Source organism: Gopherus flavomarginatus, chromosome 5 (genome assembly GCF_025201925.1).
Source record: "Gopherus flavomarginatus isolate rGopFla2 chromosome 5, rGopFla2.mat.asm, whole genome shotgun sequence".
Classification (NCBI taxonomy): domain Eukaryota; kingdom Metazoa; phylum Chordata; order Testudines; family Testudinidae; genus Gopherus; species Gopherus flavomarginatus.
In genome coordinates this window covers 66647493-66669738 of record NC_066621.1, presented here as the reverse complement: position 1 = coordinate 66669738, position 22246 = coordinate 66647493, and positions in this window count along the sequence as shown.

The following is a 22246-nucleotide window of genomic DNA, read 5'->3' as shown; positions in this document are numbered from 1 at the left end:
TTAAACGGTTTGTTCAGGCAGACCTCAAGCGGTTGTAGAACAGAAGTTAAGCCTCCAGGTATTACAGCCAAAGTAGTTTTCATTTTTTTTGGCCACATTTTTCACCTCATCCCATCTTTGGGAACATGTCCCAAACAAGCATAGCAGGTTTCTTGAAAAGTGATCCTGGTCTCTTATTCCACACTTTTTCCAGCCATTCAATAGTCCCATTTTCATCTGTCCATCCCTTTTCGTGTGCACGTATGATGACACCAGCAGGAAATTTAATGTTTTTAGGCAAGGTTTTTCTTTTAAAAATAACTAGAGAGAGAGAGCTTTGATCCATTGGCCAAACATGATAAAACCACCATAAAACGGATTTTTTTCCCCATGGCCAGTGGTTTTAATAAAAACTGTTTTTTCACCAACACTGGTTACTGTTCTGTTGCTGTGGAGATCAAATGTCGCTGGTGTTTCGTCCATATTTCCTATTTGTGACAGCTCAAAGGCATATTCCTCTTGATGTTTTATAATAAACCTTTGGAAAGATTCGATTTTTACTTCCAGATCTCTCGGCAGCTTTTGCGCTATCTTTGTTCCTTGACAAAGACCAAGACCATGACAGTTCATGAAGCAAGTACACCAACCCGCTGATATGACAAACATTTACGGCTTTACTGACTTGTATTTGTCATCTTTTGACATTTGCAGAGCACGTAGATGAATTCCAGTTCTAGTGACAACGTACCCATTTTGTCGACATTCAACAACCCAATCATTGAGAACTTTCTCTAGCTCAGGAAATGAAGTGCACATCATTGGACATTTTTTCTTGCTTCTTGGCATGTCTTTTAGTGTTTTATTTCTTCTCCATTCTCTTACTTGATTCTTATTGAGAAAATTTAACTTTAGGGAAGCACAAGTTTTTAAGTGCTTTGTTTATATGGACATGAACTGAGAAAAATTATATAATTGATACTAATACTCCTTTTCTCTCAATTATAACATAACAAATATACAATTTAAGTAAAAATAAAATTTTAGCAAATTTTTAAAGAAGTGAATCCAGAATTGCCGTTCCATCATCAATGATCTACAACAGGGGTTGGCAAATTTTGGCTCACGGCCCATCAGGGTAAGCCGCTGGCGGGCCAGGATGTTTTGTTTGGTAAACCTCCCGGCTCACCAGCGGCTTACTCTGATGGTCCGGCAGCCAAAGATTGTCAACCCCTGAAATATAGGGTCGGCTTATGAAAGGGTCATAGAGTTTTTGCCATGTTTACCTATCCATCTTGGGGGGCTGGCTTATAAACGAACAGGCTAATGAACGAGTATATATGGTATTCAAGTCTTGCTTTGCATTATACTGATTCACTAAACCAGCTTCCTTTTCTTCCACTGCTTCTATATTGCCATTGGTCATTACTATGCAGATCTCAGCTTCTTGATCTCAGCATCCTTATATTATTTTATGTCTTTTCTAGAATTCAAGGAGCTGTTATGGTTGGGATTTCCAAAAATATTTATGGCTGAACTCTGCTTCCACTGAAGTCAATGGGAGCAGAGTTAAACCAGTACAGTGCTTTGAAAAATCCACTCTAAGTTTCTTCCCAATTTTAACTAATGTGAACCTAATTATCATTAGCAGGTCCCCTGGTGCAGAAGATTCTTTGCTTTCCTGCTTATTGCCAGAGAGCATGTTGCTAAACCCTATCTTGACGTTTCCCAAACCTATTGCAGCCAAGGTAGATCCTTCCAATAATTTTTGGATTTGCAGTAAAGAAAGAAAGAAAAAAAGAAAGAAAGAAAGAAAAAGAGCTCTACTGATAAACAGCTTTCAACAACAGATATATGACAAAGCTCACTGGGACGAGGGAGCCACATGCCAGCAATTGCTGTCCATCAGATGCACTATGTGTAAGGCTACATTTATGTCATGGAGGTCATGGAAAGTCATGGAACTCGTGATATCCAGAGAACTTCGTGACATTTTCTGCTTCAGTCCCAGGGGCTGCAGGACTCTGAAGCTGACAGCCAACCTTGGCAGGGTTCCAGCAACTGGTGACATCAGTGACAAGTGAGAGGGGGCCCCCTGCAAAGTTCCAGTTCCACCTGCTCAGATGACACACTCCTGAGGAGGCCCTTTTCAGGGTTCCAGTGACAGGTGACAGCCTTGCCCAAGGGGAGGAGGATGCCTCTGGCAAGTGGCTGGGGTATCCTGTTTTCTCTTTGGGAAATATGGTTAACCTGCAGCTCTCAGCCGCCGTAGGTGGAGGGGGAAGCCCACAGCTCCCAGCCACAATGGTGGTGGGGGAAACCATGGAGCCACAGCAGCAAAAGTCACAAACTGGCCATGGCTTCCGTGAATTTTTGTTTATTGCCCGTGACCTATCCATGACTTTCACTAAAAATAACCATGACAAAATCTTAGCCTTAATTATGTGATCTCTCATTCAATTTTGACATATTTCTTTTAAGAAAATGGTTATTATGAAAATCCCAAACCCATTAGGTTGTCCACTGGTACTCCCATCCTCCCTGCATGTATGATCAGATTCAGGAAGTAGCCAAATTTTCTAACACCATTTAGATGTATAAGCAGATGGGTCCAATGACATATGTGGCATCACTTGCTATAAGCTCCATTTACAAACATTTGGACCGATTGCCTCTTTGCTGCAAAAGTGGATGGTGGCTCCTCGCTCCCTTTAAACAGGAGTGTTTAGTTTAAAGCAGAGCCCTAAAACTGACTGAACTTTTTGGAGAAAAGACAGTCTTTCATAATTCTTAAAGCCTGCAAAGTTCTAGGGGTTAGATCCAACTCCCAGTGAAGTCAATGGAAGGGTTCCTGTTCACTTCAAGGGGAGTTGGACCAGGCCTTTGGAGAGTTTCAAAAATAACAAGCAACTTGAAAGAGAATAGTATATAAAAATAAAATTTATTGCCTCTCAAACTGCCCTATTCTTTTTTTTAACATCTCAGTAGTAGTTACTTGTGTCTTCTGCATGTTTTAGCATCAGAAAAACATATAAACCATTTTTATTGCATAGAACAGGAATTTATCTGTGCATTTCAGCTTAGATCTGCAAGAATCTACTTATATTTTAGAACTGAGGTGAGAAAACAAAGTTAAATTCAGTTTTATCCTGTGCACAGCAATTACTCTAGCTGTTAGCACAAGTCATTTTTACTGCCAGAGTTAAAGTGTGAAGAGTCAGATGGAGTTCCACAAGAAATAGTGTAAGTTCATATAAACTAGACCACACCTTCTACAAGGTCTGTTGCCTCTCATTTGACAACGCAAATACTTTAGGCCTAATAAGTACCATTGGTCACAAGCAACAGCAAACTACAAAGCAGAACTAAGAGGGGCACAAATACCATTTATTCAGGCAATAAAAACTAATTATCTCCTTTGCAAATGATTATCCAGATTCAATAACACTGATAGGTTTTCCTAAAGTCTCCCAATCTTTGCAGATACAGAGTAAAATCCTGTACCTATTAAAGTCAAAGGGAGTTTAGTCACTGATGCCAATGGGGCAGCATTTCATCTTTAGTATCTAACTTTAATTGCCATTCCCAGTGAAGTCAATGGGACCAGGATTTGGCCCTGAGTGATTTGTTTTCAGTAATAAACAGAATTCAGATGTGTATTTTATATGGTTGGTTTCACATACAGCACTGGAATCTGGTCCTGTGAGGGGCTTAGTATCTGCTGCAAGACACCAAGTTTCCTTTGCTGCCATGGGCAATGCTAAATACTAGTGAATACTCGTCAAGTTCTAATCTTTTTCTGGTTAAAAATATAAGCATATTTCAGAGAATACTGCACTTTAGATAACAAATTGTGATATATTTGTTTAATCCTGACAGATCTCTGTGTCTGATTTTCTTTAAAACAAAATGCAAAGATAAGATCTGAAACCAAATTCTAAAGTATAACCGTTAAAGATTTTACTAAATACCATGTGCCAGATGCTGCTCTAAGTTATACTGGTGTAAATCCAGAGCAACTCTAGTGAGTTCAGTGGGGTTTCTCTGAATTTACACTAAGAAGACAATTAGGCCTATATTTACTATATGAAACTAGTATCGTTTGTTAACACTGCTAGCTGCAAAACCAGTGTATGTATGCATATATATGAGAGATAGTTAATTTAATAAAATATTATGTTATATGATGAAAAATCAAATGTCTAACATGTGTAAGCCACAAAACCAGTATTAATAGTTAAAGCTCTTCAATTATAGAAGCCATTTTATGTGGAAAAGGATAATATATAAACAAAGTGCTTTATCTGGGGTATGACTAGAAGCTCTGAGATTGTAATGTGCTTTAAGATAACATTCCAAACCTATCCTTTTAAGTTTTCAGCCAAGAATTTGTTTTTATAATTTCTTTACTGTTGGCAAAAATGAAACTTTAGTCCAGCCTGTGAAGCTCTCGCTCGCTGTTGCTACCACTCCCACATTTTTTTTACCAAAAATGATACAAACGTTTTGAAAGCCAAAACCCGCAAGGAATTGGCTTTGTCACCATTGCTTTCTTTGTGTCCCCTTTATTATACTGAGCATGAGATGTTAGGAGACAGTCCATTAAAAGTAAGAATAACAACATTGTTTAATCTAAAAATATACCTGGATCCTGCAAATTCACTCACACACATCCCAGAGAATGCTGGCCTTGGGATGACAAACTGATCTAAAGAGCAGTGACACTCATTTAAATAGTCCCATGTACTTCAATGAGGCTATTCACATAATTAATGCCTCCTCCTGTAAGGGTTTGCAGGCTTAGGCATCACAAGACTAAGAGTTTATTTACATTTGGAAGTTAATTTGGATAAGGTAGGGTGTGAATTTAAACACAATAGCTATTCTTGAATAACATTGTGCGTGGACACTCTTGCTTCAGAATAACTCCATGTGCAGACAAACCCCAACGGTGAGATTTTCCAAAGTGCTCAGTGTTGGCCTAACTCTGCTCCTGTTGAAGTCGGTAGTGAAACTCCCAGGGTGACATTCTGAGGTTTGACTGTTGGAAGGGAAACTAGGGTGGTTTTAACCCACCTTTATACTACTGCGGTCTGGTCTGCTTTGGGTCCGGTGTGGTCTCTGGAATAATCTAGACAGCCCTACAGCTGTCCTTCCACTCCCAGCATGCCCCCTATACTGCGGCTTGCACATGGTCATCCATAGAATCATCCAGGGTAGCTTTACACAGTCCCTGCTGTCCCCCTACCAGGTACAGGGATTTCTTGTCACTTAGCACAGATAGAGCAGCACACTGGAGCTCAGTTGAGGCTTTGGGGACAGAGCTCCCTACTCCAGTGACTTCAATGGGATCAAAGTTAAGCCAACGTTGAGCACTTATAAAAATCCCGTAATAAAATAACCACAAATTATATCATGCCTATTCATGAATTGTAAAGGGGAAAAAGCTGCCTTTGATTTATTCTCCCTTATCTTAGCTGATAGCTGCACTGCACCAAATCCAATAGTCCTTACTTTGGCAAATTTCCCACCAACTTCAGTAAATAACTGTAGAAAGGACTGCACAATGTGGCCCAATCTTAGGGCTAGGCAACATTTTAGTGGAGAAGTCTTCTGTTCTTGATATTTGCCTGGTTTTGAGCATGTATAAGATTCACAAAATTGAAACTATTTTACAAAAGCTCTAAACTCTGCATGGAAATTTCATGTAAAAATGGGACCGATAAGAGGATGACTTGAAAGATTTGCAGCAAATTTTCAATTTTTTTCTTTAGTTTTGAACTTTTTTTGAGAAGGTGACTAAGATTGGTTGTGTAACACACATGGTATTTGTTCTGCTCTAGTGCCCTGATTGATGGATCCTACTTCATGTGCTGTTGACAATTAGCAGACACTGTTTTAATTCATTTTCTCAGAAGGAATCAGTGTATTTTGTGTGCCATCTTTGGGCCAGTCAGACAAATAAAACAAAGTATCTGCGCAGCTGGTGCAGTTCTTTTTTGATCATCACCCCAGAAGACCATCCAGGATTTGAGGTGGGAAGAGTAGCCTTGAATAACTATGCCCTGAAGACAGTGAAAGGGAGAACAGTCCATAGTCCAAAATTGCGATAGAAGGGTACCCACAATTTCTTCTCCACAAGAAGACAACACCAGGTATAGGGCTGTAGGGCAGAGCCTGCCACAAGGGCTACTAAGTGGAGTCGATTTGTTTGGGACAGAAAGCTTCACGGCTTGATGGAGTCCTCTGTAGGTCCAGTTAATTCAGATAAGCATTCAAAATCTGAATCTTTGGAGATTCTCCCATTGCACGTTTTATAGCTATGAAGAAGCTGGTGCTGAGCGTTTGTTTATATACAGTTTGGCTATGTGAGTGTTGGGGCATGCATGTTTTATATTTTATTTCCTTTCTGTCATACAGTTTAAAGCAGTGCAACTAAGATCAGAAGCTGACCAACAGTGGACAGATAACAGGAACTGGGTTATTAGATTATTATTTTTATTATGTATACACTTCTGTGGTGTGCATGGTGCTTGACAGGTATGACAGGTCCCTAAAGGATCTTACAATCTCAATTAGAATTTGCACAGCAAAGGAAGTGACAATAACAAAGGGGTTTGGTAAGGTAGTATAGGAGGAAGACCATTACAACAGTGACCACTCATGAGGTGTGGTTAATATTACGTACACATCTTATTAGGTCCTCTTAGATTAAAAAAAAAAAAGAAAAATCCAAAAGTTTAACATATTAGGGTTTATGGAAGCTGTTCAACATGAAAGCTGAGGTGTGTATGTGAGGGGGGGGGTCAACAATGTAAAATACTGCTGACAAAAAGGAGTCTGGAGGAGGGATCTGAAGGACAACAATGTGGTGCTGTGGTACACATGATCATGGGAGTATTTCAAGTACAGGGGGAGTAATGGAACAGGGCACACAGCTGCTTACAGGAGAAGGAAGTGAGCATAGTGTCAAGGAAAGATGTGCTGATACTGTAGGTCAGAAGAGAAAAGTATTAGAAAAAACTCAAGACAAAGGCAGGGGGGGATCTGAATAGAGTCTTGAAAATGTGGATGAAGTGGTTTGAATATGATATGGAAGTAAATCAGGAGCTAGGCCCCTATCCAGCAAAGCACTAGGCAGATGCTTGAAGTTAAGTGTGTGGGCAGTCTCATTGGCTTCAATGGGATGACTTACATGCTTAAAGATAAGCACGATTAAGTGTATTCAGCACATAATCCTAATGCAGGGACTCAAGCAAGGGGTTGCCATAGTTAGAGTGGTAGGTACACAGCAGTGCTCTGAGCATAGTGTAGGATCCTGATAGGAAGCAGAGATGACTTATAGGTGAATGCAAAATTTTCACACACACAGTTGCATGACCCTGAACACATGTACCACATTCTCTGCCCCAGAGCATGTTTTGATTTCCCCAGACATTTCCATTTTAGAAAATTAATTTACTTTTTCTTTTCTCTTTTGTTCAATATGTATGTGTGTGTGTGTGTGTGTATGATTTGCATGATGTCCTCACTGAGAGGATAAATGAATTTCTTTGCTTCAGACAGACGGTTTGTTTAAAGTCTTTACACATTTAAATTTAACTCTTTTAACTCAGGCTGTCATGCAACAGATTTTGCCACACAAAGTAATTTCAAAATCCAAATAATTTACAGTTCAGGTAGCATTTCCAAAGCAACCTAGTTGGGGAGAGTGTACTGATTAAATATTCCTTTAGCAGTTAGTGAAGAAGTGATACATAGCACCTGTACTGGATCCTTAAATCAATATCAAGGTCTCGAAGTCTTGCTTTATAGATTGAGCTGCACAAAGATGTAGCCCATAGATGACAGACCAGTTGTTCAGTTAGACAAGGAGCTATCATTCTAATCCCAATATGTATGTTGGGAACCTTGGGCCAAGGGAAGTACTCAAAAATTAGACTTTGTTCAAAAGAGTTAACAATTTGAGTATTATGTAAAAATCTGGGTGCCACATTCCAGGAAAGATGTGAACAAATTGGAGAAAGTCCAGAGAAGAGCAACAAAAATGATTAAAGGTCTAGAAAAAAATGACCTGTGAGGGAAGACTGAAAAAATTGAGTTTGTTTAGTCTGAAGAAGAGAAGTCTGAGTGAGAACACGATAACAGTTATCAAGTACAAAAATTGTTCTCCCTAACCTCTGATGATAGGACAAGAAGCAATGGGCTTAAATTGCCGCAAGGGCAGTTTAGGTTGGATGTTAGGAAAAACTTCCTGTCAGGGTGGTTAAGCACTGGAATAAATTGCCTAGGGAGGTTGTGAAATCTCAATCACTAGAGATTTTTGAGAGCAGGTTAAACTAACACCTGTGAGAGATGGTCTAGATAATACTTAGTCCTGCTATGAGTGCAGGGGACTGGACTAGATGATCTCTTGAGGTCTCTTCCAGTCCTATGATTCTATGTTTATATGAAAAGGGAACTCATTAGCCCTAATGACTATAATCTCCAAGGTGACGGATGAGAGTCTGAGAATGAAGTATTTTGCTTCTGGAACTAATAGTTGGCAAAATCAAGGTCAGAGAAACAACGTGCTGGGGAAATATATAGCTTTTCACGCTGAATTTTTTTACTGTTTTTTGACCAGCACCTACTGAAAACTTATTGTGCTGGTACTCAGAACAGAAGTGTTTGGTCTAGAGATCAGAACTTGAGAGGCATAGACACAGCATTGTGTAAGACCAATACAAATATTCCTAGGGTTTGAATTCTTGATATTTTTACAATTATTTAGAAAAGGATTTTAAAAGCAAATTAGCACACTTCTCTATTCAGAAAGCTAAATTAATGGCATTGTTCTGGAATCTCTATTACTTATTTATCACCCATAATAGGCATCCTTTAATAGTATTGGCCAGTGAACACAGCAACAAAAAATATTGTCAAATTAATCAAAGGAAATTTCTACTGCTCTTCAGTTTTTAGACACATGAAAACTTAATTTAACCTCATCAACACCTCCATCTTCCCAACTTTCTACATTGTTGTTTTTGCTGCTGCTGCTGCTGGTGGTGGTTAAAGGACAGTGTGTGTTTATTATTATTTTACCATGCTTGATGAACCTGGTCCAGGGATGGAGCAGCAGAATAAAGATGCTGATTTTTTTTTGTACCTGCTAGTGGCCTGATTTTCAAAGAACTGAGAAGTCACACTGTCATAGTTTTCATTTAAAAATCTGATGTTTCAAGCCTGTTGGTTATGAAGATAACCTTGAAAATGTATACATGGATACACTGTTGTCTTATTGAGTCTACAGTCAGAAAGACTGAAACAATAACATCAAACCAGGTATGATCTGTGTCTTACTCAGGTGGGAACTATAAAGACAAATTAACAATAGTTACCATAATAAATGGTAATAAAAACAATGTCCTATCATTGTGCCTTTCATTGTAAGATTTCAAAGCACTCTGTAATTACTAATTAATTAAACTACACATGTGAAGTAGTGGTGTATTGGTATCCCCACACTCCTGCATACTACAGTAGACTCTTGGGCCTCTCTGCCCTAGAGTATGTTGAAGGGCCAGATGCAGCTCAGCTGGATCCAGAGGAATGCACAGGGTCACAGAGGAGAAGAAAAGAGTGGGCAGAGAGAACGAATTTGGAGGGGGAGTGTGTGGTAGTCCTCCCATAAATAGAGGGAGGGAGAGAATGGGGTGGAAGAGAATACCACCATTCCTCTGCACCCTCCACCATATGACAATTCGAGCCCAAGACTGTTGGGGTGTCTTATAGGGATGGGTGAGAGTCGTTGGGTCTGTGTGAGGAAGGAAGGGTCATATAGTTTGAGAGGTGCAGTTAAGTGTTCAAACTTTTCCATATGTGAACTTCTAGGTGCCTAGGCTAACCAAGCCCATGCCTAAAACCTCCAGAGGTTCATCCCTTCCCCTTCTTGACTTCTGAAAGGGGAGACCTATTTTGAAACAAACAGGATAATTCTTTTGATTGCTTTGTAATTTAACAAGTCACTCTTGGGAGTGAGGTCTAATCTATTTGTTTTACGGTTCTGCATTAGCACCCAGCACAAGAGTATCTGAGTGCGGAGTCCCCACCTCCACTCCACACAGCACACAAACCCCGAGGTAGTGCACAAAATCACCCTTCTTTATTGGTAACTTAGAAACAATGACACAATATAAATCTCAATCTAAACTTCCTCCTTCAGATTGGCTGTTCCTGGTGTTCACCTCCTAGCTCTTCAGTTCTCTCATCTTAGAGGCCCACACTCACCTTCTTATATATAGTATGAAGTTAATGACCCACAGTCAGTCTGGGCTAGCAGCAGCAGTTTGGGTGTGTGGGAGGGGGCTCAGGGCTAAGGGCAGTGGATTGGAGGGTAAGTGTGCGACACTTACCTCGGGGTGGGGAGCCCCCAGGCTCCCACTGACATGGCCCTGCAGCTCCTAAGTTAGCGGAGGGGCCAGGGGGCTCTGTGAATTTTTGTTTACTGATGGTGACCTCTCCATGCCTTTTACTAAAAATACCCATGACTAAAAGGCAGCCTTAATTATTATTAGTAGAAGTAATAGTGTTAGACCAGCACCTTTTGGTTAAACCAGAGGCATGGTGCTACAGCAAATCAGATTTTTACAAACTAAAATGGATTGGGCTGGGTCAGCACTTGGACAGGAAGCCTGTAAGGAAAATATAAAGTGCTGCAAGAAACTGTATTGGTGATTGGAGGATGGCTAATGTGACACCAGTTTTTAAAAAGGGCTCCAGAGGTGACCCTGGCAATTACCGGCTGATAAGCCTGACTTCAGTACCAGGCAAACTGGTTGAAACTATAGTAAAGAACAAAATTGTCAGACACATAGATGAACATAATTTGTTGGGGAGTAGACAACATGGTTTTTGTAAAGGGAAATCATGCCTCACCAATCTATTAGAATTCTTTGAGGGGGTCAACAAGCATGTGGACGAGGGAGATCCAGTGGATATAGTGTATTTACATTTTCAGAAAGCCTTTGACAAGGTCTCTCACCAAAGGCTCTTAAGCAAAGTAAGCAGTCATGGGATAAGAGGGAAGCTTTCCTCATGGATTGATAACTGGTTAAAAGATAGGAAACAAAGGGTAGGAATAAATGGTCAGTTTTCAGAACGGAGAGAGGTAAATAGTGGTGTCCCTCTGGGGTCTGTACTGGGACCAGTCCTATTTAACATATTCATAATTGATCTGGAAAAGAGGTAAACAGTGAGGTGACAAAATTTGCAGATGATACAAAACTATTCAAGATAGTTAAGTCCCAGGCAGACTGTGAAGAGCTACAAAAGGATCTCTCAAAACTGGGTGACTGGGCAACAAGCTGGCAGATGAAATTCAGTGTTGATAAATGCAAAGTAAAGCACATTGCAAAACATAATCCCAACTATACATATAACATGATGGAGTCTCAATTAACTGTTACCACTGAAGAAAGAGATCTTGGAGTCATTGTTGATAGTTCTCTGAAAACATCCACTCAATGTGCAGCGGCTGTCAAAAAAGTGAACAGAAAGAAAGAGATAGATAATAAGATAGAAAATATCATGTTGCCTCTATATAAATCCATGGTATGTCCACATCTTGAATACTGCGTGTCCCATCTCAAAAAGATATATTGGAATTGGAAAAGGTTCAGAAAAGGACAACAAAAATTATTAGGGGTATGAAATGGCTTCTGTATGAGGAGAGATTAATAAGACTGAGTTTTTCAGCTTGGAACAGAGAGGACTATGGGGCGATAAGATAATGGTCTATAAAATCATGACTGGTGTGGAGAAAGTAAATAAGGAAGTGTTATTTACCCCTTCTCATAGCACAAGAACTACAGAACACCAAATGAAATTAATAGGCAGCAGGTTTAAAACAAACAAAAGGAAGTATTTTTTCACACAACGCACTGTCAAGCTGTGGAACTCCTTGTCAGAGGATGTTGTGAAGGTCAAGACTATAATAGGGTTCAAAAAAGAACTATATAAATTCATGGAGGATAGGTCTATCAATGGCTATCACCCATTGCCAGAAGCTGGGAATGGGCAACAGGGGATGGATCACTTGATGATGACCTGTTCTGTTCTTTCCCTCTAGGGCACCTGGCATTGGCCACTGTCAGAAGTCAGGATACTTGGCTAGATGGACCTTGGTCTGACCCAGTATGGCCATTCTTATGTTCTTATTTAGTAACTTACACTCTTCCGGTTGAATTGTTACTGAATCAGTGTTCTAGCCTGACACCAGAGCGCATTGTGGTGCTAACTGTGCCATGTTTTGGATGAGATATAAAACAGTTGACCTGTGATCATTAAAGATCTCATGATGTTTAAAATATAGTGACTTCAATGGAAGTATGCTGATTTACACCAGCTGAGGCTTTGGTCCATAATGACTTAATACATGAACATACACCGATAAGAGAACACTCCAAAGAGGGTCAATAAGGCATCATAGGAAAACCAATATTTCAACATCTGGGACTACTTCATTCTGTAATCTCAGTTTCTCTAAACCAGTTCCAACATGATAAATACGTTTAATATACGGCCAGTTGATGTTAAAGGTGTTAGCATGTACCTATTTTTCAGAAAAAGTATCATCATTGGCTAAACATTTGAAATAGCTTTTTAAAAATTAAATTAAACTTGTTACAAAGACACTTCCTGGGTGCTATAACTGTTTCTTATTGACTTTAGCTATATCTTCTACAATCTATCATTCAACAAACATTTGTTAGGGCAGCTCTGCTTCCAGCTCCTCTCAACTTCTATAGGAGAAAACTAAATGTTTTAAGCCAAGGGTGTAACGAGAGGTTACAGGGTCAACTTAATCTTACAAATAATCTTTGCAATGTATAAGGAGATTGTCGAGCATCCTTATCTCTTGAGCTTAGAACAGTTATTTTAGTTAAAAGGCAGGATTACAGTTATCAGACCAGTATTTTTAGTTTTAGGAGATGGACTATTGATCATTACAGGCAGAAAGCTGACCTGGGTAAGCAACACATAAAAGAAGATTTCCAGCCCAACCCATAATAAATTAAAGTGTCTGTTATTTTAGTTAAGAGGTTTTCTTGAATTCAAATTCACATTATCAGTTAGAAAGGAATAATATAAAAGTTATATGTAACCTACCAAAATGTCGATGGTTTAACTGGGATATATATCATTTACTCTACTTGTCCTATGAATGACCACATTCATTGTGGTTTGCATGCTACGATATTAGAAAACATGTTATTTGAACTAAATTATTTTAATCTGGGAAAGGGAAGTTTAAAAAAATAACATAGAAAATCAATATTACAGTAGTAAAGAGCTAATAATGTTTGCACATTAAAGCAATCTGAAATAATGTTATAGGGATAAATCCCACAGATTCATTAATGAAATATGTATAATTCTGTTTTGTATAGAAATCAGTGTTCACTCTGAAGTTACATAGGGTTTTATTGTTGTTTTGTTTGTTTTATAGTTATCTGTCTGGGAATTTTGGAGGGGTTTTGTTGATTCAAGTTACCAAATGATTTTACCTTTAGCTTTTTCCTAGCATGTTATTACATTTTATGTGTAATTAGAAATTATATACTAAAATATTTAGATCTTCATTTGGTTCCCAATTCAGTGGCAGTTTTCCCTAAGTGGTCAAACTTGTAATAGATTTTTTGACTTTCAAAATCAAGAAAAGGGGCCTGACTCACCACTGCATCACTGGAGTTTCACTGGCATAAAACTGCAGTAACACAGTGGTGAATCAGGTCCAAGAATTATTTGGAAGCAAACTGCATTCTTCATCAAAATGACTTATATTGTGTTTTTAACTAACCACCTCTCACCTATCCAGTCTCTATAATAAAGATCATCTTTCATAGCTCCATTCTCTTATCACTGTACTTGGTGAAGAGAAACAAAGGTGTTGGATGATTTCACAAAGAAGAATTACAGATTCATAAAAGCAATAGAAAACAGAGTAATAATCTTATTGATCTTATTGATTTTGACTCGATTAGTAGTTCTGCTCTTTTGCAATTTGAGGGCAAAAATGGACTAACATTAGCAGGTCTGACCTGAAAGTCTAAAAGATATCATTGACCAGGTCTGCTACTGAATCCTCCAAGTGAGGATACCTTTTATGTAACTCCAATAGCATCTTTTTGCAGCTGTTCTGTACTGGGTAACACTACCATTAGTACTGCAGTGAATTGAGCAAATCCAGTACCTTCATACAATGAATAATTTGTATTATTTGGCTATGAAACTGTTATTCCTTTGTTTCCTGTGTACTTTACCTTTAAATTGCTAAGAGCTCTGCTGTTTCCTGTAGCCTTTATGTATTCAATTCAGTGCAGACTGCCACAGAATGGAGATACACACACTGTGCTCCTTCACTGAAACCTTACTTGCTTTGTTCTTGCTTTGTTGTTCTAATCTAAAATAAAGGTCATTCTGACTGAAAATATCTGTTTGCTCATAATAGGAATAACAATAGTGGAAACAAACAATTGGAGAAGGTGCAAATTAAGAGAAAATGTAATAAGATAAAAAGTGAAATACTGAATTTTTCAACCCAAGCTGTTTAACTCATTTCACAGCTCATATGAATACAGTAGTTCTTTGTTGGTTGGTTTTATCACCAGAGCATTGCGTAGATGGGATTTCATGTGAAAAACAGAATGATTTGACTGCATTTGCTTATTTACACCTATTTCAAAATCTCTCAATTGACTAGACAGCGTAGCATTTTTTTTAAGTGCTCTTTTTACTTATAAGCCAATGGTACAGGTCCAACATTTCTTAGATACTTTTTAAACTTTTTGTTGTCCTTTTTCTTTCACCAGGAATTTTCTTTTAAGGAACTTCTTTCATTCCTGGTCATACTGTAATATCTGCAGAAGGCAATATGCTTATAATAAATATCCCAGGATTTGTTGGGGTGGTTGAAAGGAGCTGTTATCTGCTACGCACTCTGTGTTCCTCTGCTGGAAATACTGTACATAGCTCACATATCTTTTTGTCTTAGCTTGTATTATTTAATGAATGTTAAGATGAGTAACTCTGTTTCACAGATAATTTATTGTTCCCTTCTATTTTATTCACGCTTAATTGCAAATAGCTTTTTGATATATTGCATGAGGGACTATCTAAGCCATTTACGATTTGAAACTGTGTCAGAGCTAAGGAATAAAGAGCTCACAGGGTGTCTATAGAGAAATTAAGAGCTTATTCCTAAATGGGTATGCTGGGGACATGTGGAATATGAGTTTTTCTATACTGCATTCCCAAATACCTAATTTAGGGCTCAATCATGCAATCCTTATTCATGTGAATGACTCTTATGTGAACAGTGCCTTTGAAGACAACACAAATAGTCAGTGGAGGATAAGGATTACTTGCATGAGTATAGGTTGCAGTACAAGACCCACTGAGTTCTTCTGTATCAATGAAGTGCTAGTTTTTAATGAGGTGTTACCTACTCAGAATGAATGATAATTTTATCACAGCATATGATATTCTAATGAAAGGCCTGAACCTGAAAACTTTTCCCACAATGTCATGACTGTTATCCTGACTCTTCTGACAAAATCACAATCATTTCATTAAGAACAGAGTTGTGGCTCCTCAGGGGAAAAAAGTTATACAGAGAAACCTTTTTCAGTATTGAGTGACTTCATGATCCAGGGAATTAAAATATTTTCCTTTAAACATACATGGACTTATATGAAATGTCATTGTCTTGAGCATAATTTACAAAGTTAAGGCCCAAACCTGCATCTCCTTCTCATTTAACTTATCCTTACTCCTGTGTGTAATCCCATTGTCTTCAAGACAACTACTCACAGGAGAAAGAACTGTAGGAGCAGGTCCTTAGCTGATAAACTAGTACATTCAGTTGGCTCTTCCCTTACCCCCATCATCCCATTGTTGGCCCATTATAAAGTATTTTCATCAACAGACAGTAGTAGCAACTTGTAAACCAGCCAGTATAGCAAATCAAAGGCCAACTATTACAAATTAAAATAATCTTTTGGCAATAATTTATTAAAACTCTGGCTTATTTCAGCTGACCGTCTTTCCTTTATATACAGAGCATGCTCCTGTTTCCTCTAATCAGTTTTGTGGAGAGGGCTTTAAAATTCACTCATTCTACTATTCTTCCTGTCTACTGTAAAGTAAACACAGATGCCTTCTAAAAGATGAGACTGCTGATGAGAAATTGCAGTTTTGATATTTGGAGAATCTGAATATAAGTAGAGGCATCCTTTTCCTAAAGTGCTCACAGATTTACAGCTTTAAAATAATGTATTTCAACATGGGTTTCCCCCCTTCCACCCCATTTCCTGACAAATCAACCCTCTGTTCCTTGACTGATAATCTCAGTTGACTACAATGACACCTACTGGATGTCAGAATTGATGAACTGCAGACTCCGTTGCTGCTGAATTTAGCCAGCATCACTTCCAATTTAAGGCTCAATACTACAGTCAGGCAAAACTCCAGTTGACTATAACCTTTTTCTGGTTATTTAGATTTCAGTTACCCCATTAAGCAATTTTCTGTCTCCTTCAAACTCATTTCTCAACTCCCAGGTAACAAATTTTAAACAGGATTACAGGCATGCTAGGATTAGTCCAGGCTCTCAGAAGCACTCTCATAATCTGAGCTGCTCAGCTGCCAGCTGTTATTTTACAGCTGTTATTTATAAACTGTAGTCAAAATTCTTAGATATTTACCAAGCTACTATGCAAAATAGTGAGATACACAGTGAACATCATGATTATGTTTTCATTGGGACATTTCTGTTTGCTCATTCCTAACTGTGAGAAACTTGCACCTGTAGCTTCGATTTGATTTAGAAAGAATCTGAAACTTTGAAGTTCAAATCGCAAAGTCATATTCAATCACAAAGTGAAGTCCACATATTTTATATTTTCCTGAAATGGAGACTGACCAAGGGAATTAATGCTCATAGTGCTGCTTTTTGCAGTCTAAGGAATATCTTCTGCCCTAAATCTACATGCATGTCTCCCATTTATGTCCCTAGCATAGACTCAGAGCAGAATATCAACTCAAAATCTAAGCCCACACAACCAAGCAGACTGAGCTTTTCCTGCCATTGGTTAAAACAAGTCTGAATAACTTTGGACATTTTGCAAAGTCAATGGGGTCTGATTCTCTGCTTCTTTGCACCTCATGTAGCCATTTACAAAAAAACAAAGTAGGCACAAAATGCTACCAAATCAGCCTGGCGGTCTTTTCCACTCACTTTGCAGTTGTATAACTAACTATAGTATGCAAGGATTGTTTTTTTGGGGTGGGGGAGGTTCAATGAGATGGTGAGTCACTCAGAGGTGGCTCTACGTTTTTTGCCGCCCCAAGCTGGCAGTCAGGGAGCCTTTGGTGGTGTTTCTGCAGGAGGTCCGCCGGTTACGCGGATTCAGCGGCGGTTCTGCAGGTGATCTACCGGTCCCATGCCTTTGGCATACCTGCCGCCGAATTGCTGCCGAAGCAGCGGGACCGGTGGAACTCCTGCAGAAACACTATCCCTCCCTCCCCCGGCTTGCTGCCCCAGGCACGCGCTTGCTGCACTGGTGCCTGGAGCTGCCTCTAGAGTCACTTTTGCACACCCATTTTGGATCCAGTGCTGAGAACAAGTAGGAAATAAGCAGTTTGCAGAATATCACAAGCAGAGGAACAGCCACTGTGGGTGGAGATGTGCAGCAAACTAATAGAAGCCCCTCCACCTATGCTGGCTTCATTTGTTTTCTGGGGGTGAAGCCAGACACTAAATACCAGACCCCTCTCCGGCTTCTTCTGTGTAGCTGCAAGGGGGAATGTAACTCTTGACAGAGCCATGTTGCTGGGGAGAGGGGAATCCAGCTTGATACCACAGAAGGCCAGCCCCTCTCTGAAGAGACTCCAGGGTCCAAAGCTGAATTTACTTTGTGGCTTCCTATGCTCCCTAGGTTTGGAAGGCCTCTTGCCCAATCTATGACTCTCCAAACCACTCTTACTGAGGAAAGCACTAGAAGGAAACTGCAAGGTATACCCTATGCAGTTTCCTAGACTCTCTGTGCCCCTCTGATTAGTTTTTCCATTGGAAGGTAAAATATGTCTCAGAGTCAAGATGCAAATTAGAAGGAAATCCCTTGAATTTACTGGAAACTTAACTGACCTGCCTGATATGGAGTAAATGACATACCAATGAAATACCAAGTCAGAAACACATACAATCTGAAATACACTAAAAGGATGCTATAGTTCCCAATCAGATCTTCCCTATTAACTGTTTCATGGGTGTCACACATTAGCCACACAGGCTAATCTTAAAAAGCCCAGTCTCCATACCTTGGCAATTATGCAGGCCTGTCATCCAGACTGCAGAACCTGAGCCATACTACCAAACCAGTCAAAGGACCAGCATTCGTTTTTACAAATAGGACCAGCTTCCAGTAGATAGAATCTGAATCTTTGTCATAAAGGGCAGAAGGGACCACTGTGATCATCTACTCTGACGTCCTGTAATACATAGAGCATAGAACGTTCCCAAAATAATTCCTAAAGCAGATCTTTTAGAAAAACATCCAACCTTGATTTAAAAATTGTCAGTAATGGAGAATCCACTAATCCAATAGTTAGTTACCCTCACTGTCAAAAATGTACACCTTATTTCCAATGCCTTTGGATGCACTCTTTCCTGCCATTTAGTACAAAATTTATGGCAGCATGTGAACATTTTAATATTTCTTACAGATGCTTAGATCAACCTCTCTCCCTACCTTTTGGCTACACTCTTGACACTAGTTGGTAGAAAGATTTGGAAAGATGTATTGATATTTCAAAGATAAGAAAGAGAACATACATATTTATGGATATCCTGCCATACTTTCTATGGAAGGAAAACTATTAATGCAGTATAATAATCAACCCCCTAGTGAAACAAAGGCATAAATAAAGGGATGTATCTGTATTTGTCAGGATAATGCTAGAGGAAAGCAATGTATCTTAGATGGGAAAAGGATGCTCTGACAATGAACATAAACTTGTGAATCCTGCCTAGCACCAATAAGGACAACAAAAATATTCACATCTGGAAGATGGAAAATTCAATAGTCGAAAACACTTTATTTATTAGAGCTCAGCTCTGCAAAGTACTCATTGGGAGCCAAAGAAAATAGCAAGGTTTTGTACAAGTTATGCTAAAAAAAAATGAAAGCACATCCATTTGTAATCTCTGAAGGAAACTTATACAGATTGCTGCCAATAGATATGAAGTTACAAAGCAAATTTTATATATATATATATCCAGTCTCAGTATTAAGAAAAGATCAAGCCTAGAATACAGGTTTCTCACAGAATATCTAAATATTCCAAGGTGTTAAAATGGAGTTAAAGGTTCACAGTATCAGTAATTTAGGGTAAAAGACATTCCAGAGATGTTGCAATTATCCTCAAACTCAGTGTTATCAACCCAGGAAATTTAGAAATAAGGTTAAACTTAAAATAAATCCAAACACATTCAGGTTATGGAAATACAGTTAGAACACTAAAACAACCTTAGCTCTGCCCAATATGATTATAATTAAGGTATTTTAGTGTTTGTGGTCCCACAATAAATTGATATTTTTAGGCTACATTATTTTTCTTCTTTTAATTCCCCTCTTCATTATGTCATTAACAGATAACTTGCTTTGCAGCACTGAAAAGCGCAAATCATCTGGAATGTATACTTCAGTTTCCTCCCACCATGTCCTCCAAATTCTGCCACTTGCACATCCCTATATTACCAAGAACCACTGCAATCTCCACTTCCTTCTGTCCTCCACATGCCTGTGCATACACCTGCTGAAGTTTTCCTCTCCATCCTGCACCCCACATTCCCTAGCACACATACACATATTTTCCCCTTCTCTCTTGTCCATTCCCATCCCTATTCTCAGTTTCCTCTTCTTATCCTCTCTGTTGAGTAGATCTGAAGCAATGAATTGCTTTTGAAAATAAATGTTTCCGAGTAATGGTAATATTTTGAAATTTTTCAGAACTGGAAGTTTATTTGACAATAGAGACTAGCGTATAAAAATCTTCTTCTTTAGAGAAACCCCTGAAGAATTGCCTCTTTCAAAATAGCTGCCTTTTCCCATTATTTTCATTGGATCTGAAGTCACAGAGGTGCTCAATTAAGGTGACTTATTTCAAAATGGTCACCATCTTCCATTGTTTGCAGTGAGAGTGAAATCAAAATCGATAAGAACAGCTTATGGCTTCACTCTAATTGAGAACAATGGGAGATAGATGTCCTTCTCAAAGTGGCTACCTAGCCATGGGCAAGTTCTGACCTCAGTCCTATTAAGAACAATTGGAGATGACAGCCATTTTGGAAGGGAACAGTTCTATGTGGAATTCTTTGAGGCAGAATATTATTTGTCGGTTCACGGAGAAACTTTCTGTTATGAAGAATGGTGGCAAAAAATGACCATTAATCCTAAAACTTGTCTTCAAATGTAGCATATGCACAAGATTTTAGTAAGATTTAACTATCAGAGAACTTTACTCCAGGAGTAAGTGTGATTATTTTGGGAAAAATAAACTGTATTCTTTACATGTAATAGTGGCTGAATCTGCTTTAACTGCAGAATGCAGTACAATCTTGACTATGGAACTGTGAGCAGCACTTCTATAATATAGTAAATATAAAATAATAAATTTAAACACATCCCAGTGATCAGAAAATGAGAGCAAACTAAGCATAGTGCAATCATTTGCAATTACAACATGATCTTTAATTTCCTAAAGAGATGCAATGTACAAAAGTACAAGATAATGGGGCTAAGCATAACATATTTTAGTGAAAACTTGTGTTGTGTAAGGTCTTGTGTATTTATAGCTGCTTTCACAAAGCATGTGTACCACTTATGTTTCAGTTAAGCCCTGAAAATAGGGGACTTCAGTGGTGCACATATCAGGCACCGGTTCTCTGCAAAGAAGTTAATTTCTCCCCCTCTGGACATTTTACCACTTCTAACTTCCAGAGGTCTTATAAGTATAGAGTTGTTGTAGTCATGTCAGACCACCTATTGGTAGGAAGTAGCCCAGGGAGAAGAACTTGAACTTAACATAGGGAATCAGTGTTGCTTCCTGCTGGGAGTAGGGTTGCCAGCTCTAGGATATTAGAGAGTTATGGTAGGTGAGGTAATATCTTTTATTTACCAATTTTAGCTGGTGAGATAGAGGAGCTTTTGAGCTACAAAGAGCTCTTCTTCAGGTTAAATAGGCATCTGCTTGCAGCAAGAAGTATAGACTTCGCTTGTAAAGAACAAATCCAAAACTCAAAACCATTCTCTTTAATGACAGACTCTTTCCAGAGCTCTTAACAATGCCAGAAAACTTGAAAATATTTGGAGTTATTCTCTCATAATTTATCAAGATCTTTTCAACATCTAAACTTCAGGAAGGTAGTCCTAGCCTGTGGCTTGACCTGAAAACTCAAAAGAACTGTGAAAAGTAAACAAAACCATGACCAGACAGATGGAAGTTATATATCCCAGCAAGCATTGCACCAGTTTAGCTACCAAAAGAAATTCCTTTGCATTTTCATCCAATACTCTGTACTTTTTGCATGCTTTCTATAGTAAATCAGCAGTGATTAGTTGACATCTTTGTAAAACAACTCTCCAAAAATTATTAAAAATACAAAACAAGGTAAAGAGGAAGTAACTGCCATTTTGTTCTCCATATTCAAAGTCAGCACAAAACACCTAAGAAACTTCAGAAACCATAGAATTAGAACACTCCAGACTGGATCACATGTAGCATACCTGTCTGTTTGAAAGCTTGAAAGTTTGAAATGGAGACCTTTTCTGCAAAACTGTCATTTGGAATGGTCAGTTGGACACAGCTGTCCAAGTGGATTGTTATTAGTAGTAGTAGTAGTATGTGGCAGCACCCAGCCAAAATCAAAATCTCATTTGATTCAGAACTGTAAAAACACATAGTGAGAGAGATTCCCTTAGGATGATAGCCAGTGTTTAACCTTATGTGTAACCGTTAGAACTCTAAGGATGAGTAGTTTTGGATCCTGTCTCTTTCCTCACCATCTCCTTTCCCTCCAGTGACCCCAACTTGCTCATGATTTCGGCTCTTTCCCTTTCCCTCTTATGTTCTGGACTGAGATCCTCTTTTCTCTTCAGTCTTCTCCTGGCCCAGGTCAGTAGTGCTAGAAGAGCCCCAGTCCCAATTTAAGAGAATGAGGTGGGTT